Raw genomic sequence first — 9,090 nt, 5'->3', positions numbered from 1 at the left:
GAGATCCTGATTTCCCAGGTCGTCCTTTCTGCTGCGCTATGCTGGGCTGGGCTTGGCTGGAGCAAAGTTTGATCTTCCCTCCGTGTCCTCGCTTGGAGACAGAGAGAGCTCTGAGAGAGGACTGTCTCATCTCCAGGAAGAGTCCTCATTGTGATTCGCTCTTTATTGTCTGGATTTTCTAAAATACCTCCCTGATGTTTTTTCCTGTAACACCAAAATACTTTGAGGACACGGTGACGTACACCTAAGCTGAGGCAGTCGTATTTATTAGGGTCCTCTCCTTTCAGGCGACGACACTTTTGTTTTTCATTTGTTTCTTTCTTATTATTATTCTGTTCTTTGAGCCCTGGAGCATGGTCAAAAACCCACCAAAATGGGCACACACCTCAGATTCAGCCAAAAATTACATATAATACAGAAATTGATACCCAACATACCAATATGTGCTCTTTAGCGCCACCTAGGAATGTCATAGAGAGACCAAACCAACATAAAGATGTTTGTCTCATTGAGACACACAAATTATATGCAGACACCTCTGACCTATCTCAAACAGGAAGCCAGCAATTTGCCTTTCAAAGTAAAATTAAGCCAATTTTGGGGCCTGAAACAAAAGTTATCTTCTCCTAGGCCATAAATGGTATCAACTTGAAATTCACTCAGATGACAGAGTGGGCCCTGCTTTACAAAATGTATTTATGAATTTGTTGTTTCTCAAATGGTTTTTGAATAACAAGCCTTCAAAGTTGGTGTACCCCACAGAAGCCCTTTCAGCTCCCCCCTATTAGAATGAATGGGAGAGGAGGATCTAGCTCCAAACAAGCTGTGGTAGTTGGGCCTTTTCACAAAAAAAGTAAAAGTGGTACAGCTTTGAAATTGACATGGATGGATTCCTGACAAATTTTACTACAAATTAACTGATTTTTACAAAAATTTGTTTAAAATTGCGGCATTTATGAGGAGCCGTTTCAAAACTTCAGTCAATTTCACTCCTAAGAGGGCAGCAGTTGGTGATGATGTCACACACAGTTCTGACAGCTGGTCATGTGACTCACTGAAGGCGGGAAAATGGAATGTGTAACACACTCACATTATAAAGGGATGAATCCTTGATATCGGAGGTGAAAGCGACTGCTTCAATCAGCCTCAGAGAAACCTTCGCTGCAGTTTTTGAGGCTTCCTCTGAGTCTCATGTAGGCACTGCCGCACAAATCTGCTGGATATATTTAACATCTGTGATGGTTTTTGCCCATTTAAGCCAGAAAAACATGACATCAGCCAGTTTTAGCCGCTGTAAGCCAAGTTCAGTAACAGCCTGGAAATAACATCATAAAAGTCCTGTGAATAAATCAGCGAGGGATCTCATGTATGGAAACCTCGGCTGAAGCGGTCTGAAAGCCTTTGTGGATGTGGAACTTGCCGGTTCATGTTGTATCTGGGCTCCTTTGTGCACAGAAAACAGCAGTTTAGAGAAATCATGCAACTTTCTGTGGCATGTCGACCCAAATGACTTTATTCCCTGACTCCCCGTAAAATCTCGCAGCTTAAGCGTGATTTCATGCTGTCATGTTCTCTGCTCGGGATGAGTTAGCTGTAATAATATCCTGTGGACAGAGCTTAAAACAAGGCTTCTTCAGATGATTCCCTGTTCCTCGATCCTGTCTGTGTTGGCGGGGATTGGAATAACAGGACAAATAGTGAGTAGGATGTGAGCAGAGCAACTTTGACCTCCATCTGCACGGTTTCCTCTCCGCTCTCCCTGGGTGGGACTCCCCCCAGGCCACTTCAAATCACACATATCTACTGTTCCCCATCATGCCTCTCATTGTGCAGCGCCGGGCCTTCTGAGACCTGCGAGCGTTTCTCAGGGTGCTGAGTTTAGCTGAGGGTTTGTTGCAGTTGGGCTGCTGCCACTTGAGATATTAATCTGCAGTCATGGAGCAGGAAATCAAAAATAAGCTGTAGAATGCCCCGAATTAGTGGAAACAGCTAGATAATCCTCCTTCTCCATAACAGCAGAGTATCAGACGCTTTCTCAGGAACATCTCAGAGCTGAGATCATCTGAGCGGGATGTTCTACATGACATTGTGGGAAGCCGCGGCGTGTTTTATTGGCTGCTGTGAGCAAACAGCGCCGCGGAAAAGATCAGAAGATTCTTATCAGAGATACTGTTAAAAACACTTTGTCTCAGGGCGTGAGCAGCTTCGTTTCAGGCTGGGGATGAAAAATTCCCAGGACAGTGAAACCTCAACGAGAGGGGGAAAAAAAGGAAAAAAAATGAAGACATAAAAGAGTATAAAAAAAGGGGGGGGAAAGAGAAAGAGAAGAAAAAGAAAAAAATAAGAAAAGAAAGACAAAAAGAAAAAGGAATAAGAAGAAGAAGAGAAAAAAGAAAAAGAGGGAAAAAAGAAAAAAAGAGAAAAAAAGAAGAAAAAAAAGAAGAAGAAAATAAGAAAAAAAGATGAGGAAAAAGGAAAAAAAGGGGAAAAAAATAAAAAAAAGAGGGGGAAAAGAAAAAAGAAGAAAAAGAAAAAAGGAAGAAAAGGAGGAAAAAAGAAAAAAGAAACAAGAAAAAAGAAAGACAAAAAGAAAAATAAGAAGAAAAAAGAAGAAAAAAGAGAAAAAAGAGGGGGGGGAGAAAAAAGAGAGGAAAAAAGAAAAATATAAAGAAGGGAAAAAAGAAGAAGAAAAAGAGAAAAAAGAAAAAAGGAAAAAACAAACAAAAATAAGAAGAAAAAAGAAGAAGAAAATAAGAAAAAATAGAGGAGAAAAAAGAGAAAAAAAGGGAAAAAAAGAGGGAAAAAAGAAAAAAGAGGAAAAAGAAAAAAGAAGGAAAGAAAGAAGAAAAAGAAAAAGAAAGAAAAAAGGAAGGAAAAAAGGAATGAAAAGGAGGAAAAAAGTAGAAGAAACAGGAAAAAGAAAAATGAAAGAAGAAAAAAAAGAGAAAAAAAAGGGAAAAAGAAAAAAAGAGAAAAGGAAAAAAGAGGAAAGAAAGAATAAAAGAATTGAAAAAAAAAAGAAAAATAAAAAAGACAGAAAAAACGAAGGAAAAAAGAGGAAAAAAGAAGAAAAAAGAACAAGAAAAACGAAAAAAAAGAAAGAGGAAAAAAAAGAAAGAGGGAAAAAAGGAGGGAAAAAAATGAAAGAAACTTCAACAAGAGCAGAGTCAGCAGCCCGGCGGCAGACTACGCTCACATGTTGATGTTAAACAGATCAAACTTTATCTTTTTTAGCTCAGTTATTTTTAATACACCAGATCATAAGAGCCGAACACAGAGAAGCGCTGTCACACTCCTGAATCCATGAAACTTTCTTTTTCTGCAAACTTCATGTGCAATAACTCGCTCGGACAGAAATTTGGGGAAAGGGTTTTGGGCTCTCTGCACCTTCAGCTTGGATCCAGTTGGATTAGAGAGTTAGATTTTCAGTTTTCAGCCTGAATCTTGAGACAAATGTTTCTCCTCAGTGAAGAGAGCTTTAGCAGCAAGAAAAGTTGATTAAATTTGTCCTTAAAAGATCTTTAATATCTGTCAAAAAAAAAAACATGTCATGAAGATATTTCTGTCTGGATCCTGTTTGTCATCTTTGTAAGACATCTGGCTGTTAGAAACTAGATCTTATAATTACTTTGTTGTTTTTAAAAAGCTGATATTTAAAATAAGTCGACGTTTTTGGAAACAATATCTTTATTGTGGGTTTTACAAGCAGCTACACGAGGACATGAGAGATCAGCATGTGGCTTGAATTTGCCCGTTTGGCTCTTTTACAGAGAACAACATTTAATATGATGCATCGTGGATCCCCTCAGGAAGTGTGTGCAGCAGAGCAGGCGCAGGAAGTTTACCCCGCTGCACGGATCTCTGTTTATGCTGAGGTCACTGCGCAAGGATGCAGAGCAGCTTTGATTTCTCTTTCTTCATATGTGTGTGTGTGTGTGTGTGTGTGTGTGTGTGTGTGTGTGTGTGTGTGTGTGTGTGTGTGTGTGTGTGTGTGTGTGTGTGTGTGTGTGTGTGTGTGTGTGAGTGTGTGAGTGTGTGTGTGATCAAACCCAGTCAACAAGCTTGTTTCTGCTGTTATTGATGAAGCACAGGGTTTGATGCTCATGATGTGTTTAATGAAAGGGAATCCTCGATTCGCTGTGGTCGTAGTTTGTGGTTGTAGCTTTTTGTCTTTGTTACAGCAGCTGGAGAAAGCTCTATGGAAATGGAGAACTTCCCTTTTTTCTAACGCTGGTGAGATTGGTGATGTTTGTCACCAACGCCATTTTGCTTAGGATGTGCACGGAAACAAACCAAAAACAAAACAAATTCAAGCACGGACAAAGATTTTGATGGCATGAAACGGCATATATACAATCCAGGGGTCTGCAACCAAAGGAGCCATTTTTGCCTCAGCTCACCTGGATTTAAGTCATTCAGAAGCCACAAAATTTACTTTATCTTCGCAATTAAGACAAATACATGTATGAAAAAAAAAAACATTAAAAAATATTTAGAAAGGAGAAAACAACATAGAAAAAATATTTACATAATAAAAATCTAGTTTTTAGAATTTAAAAAATTCTACATGTGATGTCTTAGGTTTTAATTTTAAACAAATTTGCGAAAATTTCAAGAAATTTTGCTATTAAAAAATTTGCAAAAATTTCTAAAGGTTTGAATTAGAAAAAACAAGTTTCCAATAAATTTTGAAATTTCAAAAACTTGAAGAAATGAACAATAAATTTATAAAATTAGCAAAGACATTTAAAATTTCAATTTATTTTGAAATTTTCAATATTTGCTCAAAAGATTTTTAAAAATTTCAAAAGCAAAAATTTTTTTTCAAAAATTACTTTAAGAATTTTTCCTGATATTTTAAAAAGTTGCAAGTTTTAATTTTTTTTGACATTCAACAAAGTTGAAAAATAAATTAAAATCTTTTAAAAATTAAAACATTTTCAAAATGCTGAAATTTTAAAAATTTAGAAAGAATCGAAACTTTTTTTAACTTCAAAATAAAAATAAAATAAAATAAAATTTCAAAAAACAAAAAAAATTGGAAATAAAAAAAGTTTTTAAAAAATACATTTCGGAAATTTGCTAAAAGTTTTTAAAATATTGAAATTTTTAAAATTTTCAATAAATTAAAATAACGAAAATTTCCAAAAAAATTCATGTATTAAAATTCTAAAAAGTTGCACAGTTGTCAAAGAGCCACAGGTTGAGGACCTTTGACACAGTCCTTACTGGATCCAGAATATATTTGTTTCTGTTGATGTGTCGCCTGAAAAAATGTCCAGTTTAGACCAAAGGTTATCAGCAGGACCAGACCTGGACTGATCTGGACTTTGTTCTGCTGTCAGTAACCTGGACGTGACTGATGTTGGTCTGATTTACGAAGCAGATACCCTGCGATTAGGATTTCTGCATTGGTTACCACAAATATCCCGCCGCTCTTTCATCAGCGTTTGTTTTCCTAAAAGTTTCAAAATGCCATTTGGTCCCTGGAGGCAGAACATTACAAGGCATCAGCCTTTCCTCTCTTTGAACGGTGGTGGTCTTAAAGATGCGATCTGTCTCCAGATAAGAGACGTGTTGTTTGCCTAAGTGGTGGAAAAATGTGTGGTTTGTTTTCACTGTTGGAGAATGTTTGGGATTTACGGTTATCTCCATCGTGTGTTACACACAATGCCACGAGGTTATCGGCTGTGTCACTTTTAGCTTCTCTCTGACTGAACCCCGTCAGCCCCACGCTCTCTCAGGGAGGGGCTTCAGCTGCAAACTTTGTTTTGCCTGCAGAGAAAGCATGTCTGCCAGGGCCAAAACTTCCACTGGGGACATGCAGGTCGTGATCCCTGCATGAATAGCTGTCTCCATTTCCATTTTTTCACACAAAGACACCATTTAGAGACGTGCTCTCAGTTTCATGTATTCAGAGCTCTTCGAATGTCAGTCGCTAAAATTCACTTCTGTTGGAGCGTACAGACATCAGCAGCCTTTGTGTTCACAGTGAGCCAACACTGAAGCTCTTTCAAAGTTGAGAAAATCTGTAATCTCATGATTGCAGACAGATTTTTACATGACACATAACATACGTGGAGTTTATCACGAGTGAGTCGTCCTGCCAGGAGGAAAATGTGATCCAGACTTTCTGACTTACAGGAATCCCTGATGATCTCCCTGTTCTCCTCCTGGTCACTCACTGATCATCTCAGCACAAAGAGGACACAGTCCAGGTCACAGGTGGTAATTTAACTGCGCTCTTTTCACTTCATCTCCTTTGTTCTCGCTTCAGCTGCAATTTACAGAAGCAACAAGATCCTCTTCCTCTGAAACAGATCACTGAGAAACTCTTCTTCCTTTATTTTTGCTGAACACATAGAGTCAGGAAGACGTCCTCAGTCTCTGGAGATCACACACACAAACACAAGTCACAGTCAAACAAAAGGTGTCCCTCTGTCCAGTTAACTGATCTACAAATTCTTCTCTCAGCTCATGAACCGATCAAAAAGATTTTTCTGAGGCTGCAAAGAGAGCTTCCTGAATATAATCTATAAATTAAACCAAGATTATCAGCACTAGAATACTTTTTTTGTAAATACTCTTTCTCAGTTTCCCCGTCAGATTGATATAGAAGTTACCATGACAACAGCACAGAGTTGAGCTGTGAGAAGAACATCTGTGTTTTTCTCTGCTAAAAATGATTTCTGTGTTTAATTTTGTAGTGATGGTGGACACTGGAGCCTAACTGTCAGACAGAAAAAGATGTAAGGACAGAAGAAAGCTAAAGAGGGAGAGTGACAGAGTATGAGCTAAAGGCTAAAACATGATCTCAGGCTAATACAAAGGTTAAAGGCTAAAGCAAAAGCTAAAAGCTAAAACATGAGCTTAAGGCTTAATAAACAACTAAAGGCTTAAACATGAGTTAAAAACTAAAACATGAGCTAAATGTTACAACAAAAACTAAAGGCTAAAACACAGGCAAAAAGGTTGAAACAAAAGCTAAAGGTTAAACTTTAGCCAAAGGCTAAACACAGGCCAAAGGCTACAAAACAAAATCTAAAAGGTAAAGCTCAGGTGAAAGGCTAAAACACTAGCTAAAGGCTAAACTTGAGCCAAAGGATAAAACACAAGCTTAAAGCTTAAACATATGGAAGAGGCTAAAACACAAGCTAATGGATAAACATGGGCTCAAGGCTGAAATACAAGCTAAAGGCAAAAAACTAAATCTAAAAGGCTAAAACATGAGCTAAATGCTAAAACACAGGTTTAAGACTAAAACACAAGCTAACAGCTAAACTGGAGCTTAAGGTTAAAACACAGTCTACAGGCTGAAAACAAAATCCAGATGCTTAAACATGAGCTTGGAGCTCAAACATTAGCTAAAGGCTAAACTTGAGCCAAGGGCCAAAACACAAGCTACAGGCAAAAACAAACTCTAAAGGGTAAGGCTCAGGATAAAACACAACCTAAAGGCTAAACTTGAACCTAATGCTAAAACACAAGCCAAAGGCAGAAAACAAAATTTAAAGGCTTAAGCATGAGCTTGAGGCTAAAAACGGGAGCTAAAGGCTAAAACACAGGCTAAAGGCTGAAAGAAACACTAAATGCTAAACTTGAGCCAAGGCTAAAACACAGGCCTAAGGCTAACAAACAAAATCTAAAGGGTAAAGCTCAGGCAAAAGTTTAAAACACAAACTAAAGGCTAAACTTGAGCAAAAGGCTAAAACACAAGCTAAAAACAAAAACAAAATCTAGGGGCTTAAACATGAGCTTGGGGCTAGAACACGAGCTAAAACCCAGGTTAAAGACTTAAACACAAGCTAAAGGTTTAAACATGAGTTGAATGCTGGACACTTTGAAAACATTCCAACTTTCTGTCACCTTTTTGGCGTTGTGGGCAGGAGCCAGGAGAACTTGTTTCTCTTTTTTTTTCCCTCTTTTTTTTTTCTTTAAACTTTTTTTTATTCTCTAATACCAATACATCATTTTGCCTTTTGACTTTGACCGACAGGAAGTGGGCAGCGTGCTCAGCGGCTGAAGTAAAGCCTTCCTCCTGTTGTAATCCTCTAAAGTAACATGAAACCTCCTATCTACTTGTTTGACAAAGCAGGTCACTTCATTCACGCTGTTATCTCTCTGACTGTTTCTCAAAGAGCTTCACGCCCAGAAAGAAAGAAAGTCGTGAAGTTAAAGCTCCTGCAGAGACACCACGACAATATCTAAGTGAGACGGTGGGAACCAAGGTCACACAGCGAGTGTACAGAGAGTTTCTCAGGCAGTGATGAGAAAATGAAGACAGAGGAGGACGGGGAAGGAAAGATGGAGAAGACACATCCTCCTCAACACCGTGGTTTGGTGAAGCTGAGTTTTTTAAAGCAGATGACTGCAGCTACCAGAGGCTGTAAATCTGGTGAGCGTGAACCTAGAGACAGCCTGAAGGAGAGGAAGTGTTAGATGATGGTTTCTGCCACTTCCTCTTTCTGTTCACTGAAGTCTAAGAGGCAGAAAAAGAAACCACACCTTGTTTCAGAAAACAGGAACAGCTTCCCTAAAATCAAAGCAGCTTGCCTTCAGCACAAACACCACAGAGGCTAACTGCAGGTCCTGATCAGAAACCAGATCCACCAGAGGAGGCAAGACGGAGGGATCGATTACCCCGAGGTTTCCCATGATCCTCCCCTCTCCAGAGACCAGCAGCCTCTGCTGCAGCGCCGTGTGGGTCTCTCCACTGTCATTATCACCGCTGAGAGCCACAATAGGTCAGGGAGATGAGATAACATTGTGAGCAGGCAGAGCAGCAGGTGAGAGGCTCAACAGGGCGCGATAAGGTATCCGGGTCCCAGGGTGTAGCGTTGCCTGAGGCCTCGGGGGCCTCGGCCCCGCCATCTGCCGGGGTGAATTCCTCCTGCTGGAGAGGAGACGCTCGATAGTGGCGCAAACTGTTGCTGTGGGGCGTTGCTTTGAGTTTCTCCTGTTACCTTTTATCTGGAGAAGTGTTACACTTTACAGATCCTTTGTTTGGCTCTGCGCCGGAAACTCATGAGACCTCCTCTCTTCAAAGATTTAAAGTTCTGCTTTTCAGAGCAGAGGAAACGTCTCTGCCAA

The sequence above is a fragment of the Halichoeres trimaculatus genome, unplaced genomic scaffold, assembly GCF_033239565.1.
Source record: "Halichoeres trimaculatus isolate MK-OKI-2021-1 unplaced genomic scaffold, fHalTri1.1 fHalTri1_scaffold_20, whole genome shotgun sequence".
NCBI classification, from domain to species: domain Eukaryota; kingdom Metazoa; phylum Chordata; class Actinopteri; order Labriformes; family Labridae; genus Halichoeres; species Halichoeres trimaculatus.
The sequence above is the reverse complement of the archived record's forward strand: the minus strand, read 5'-3'. Positions refer to the sequence as shown.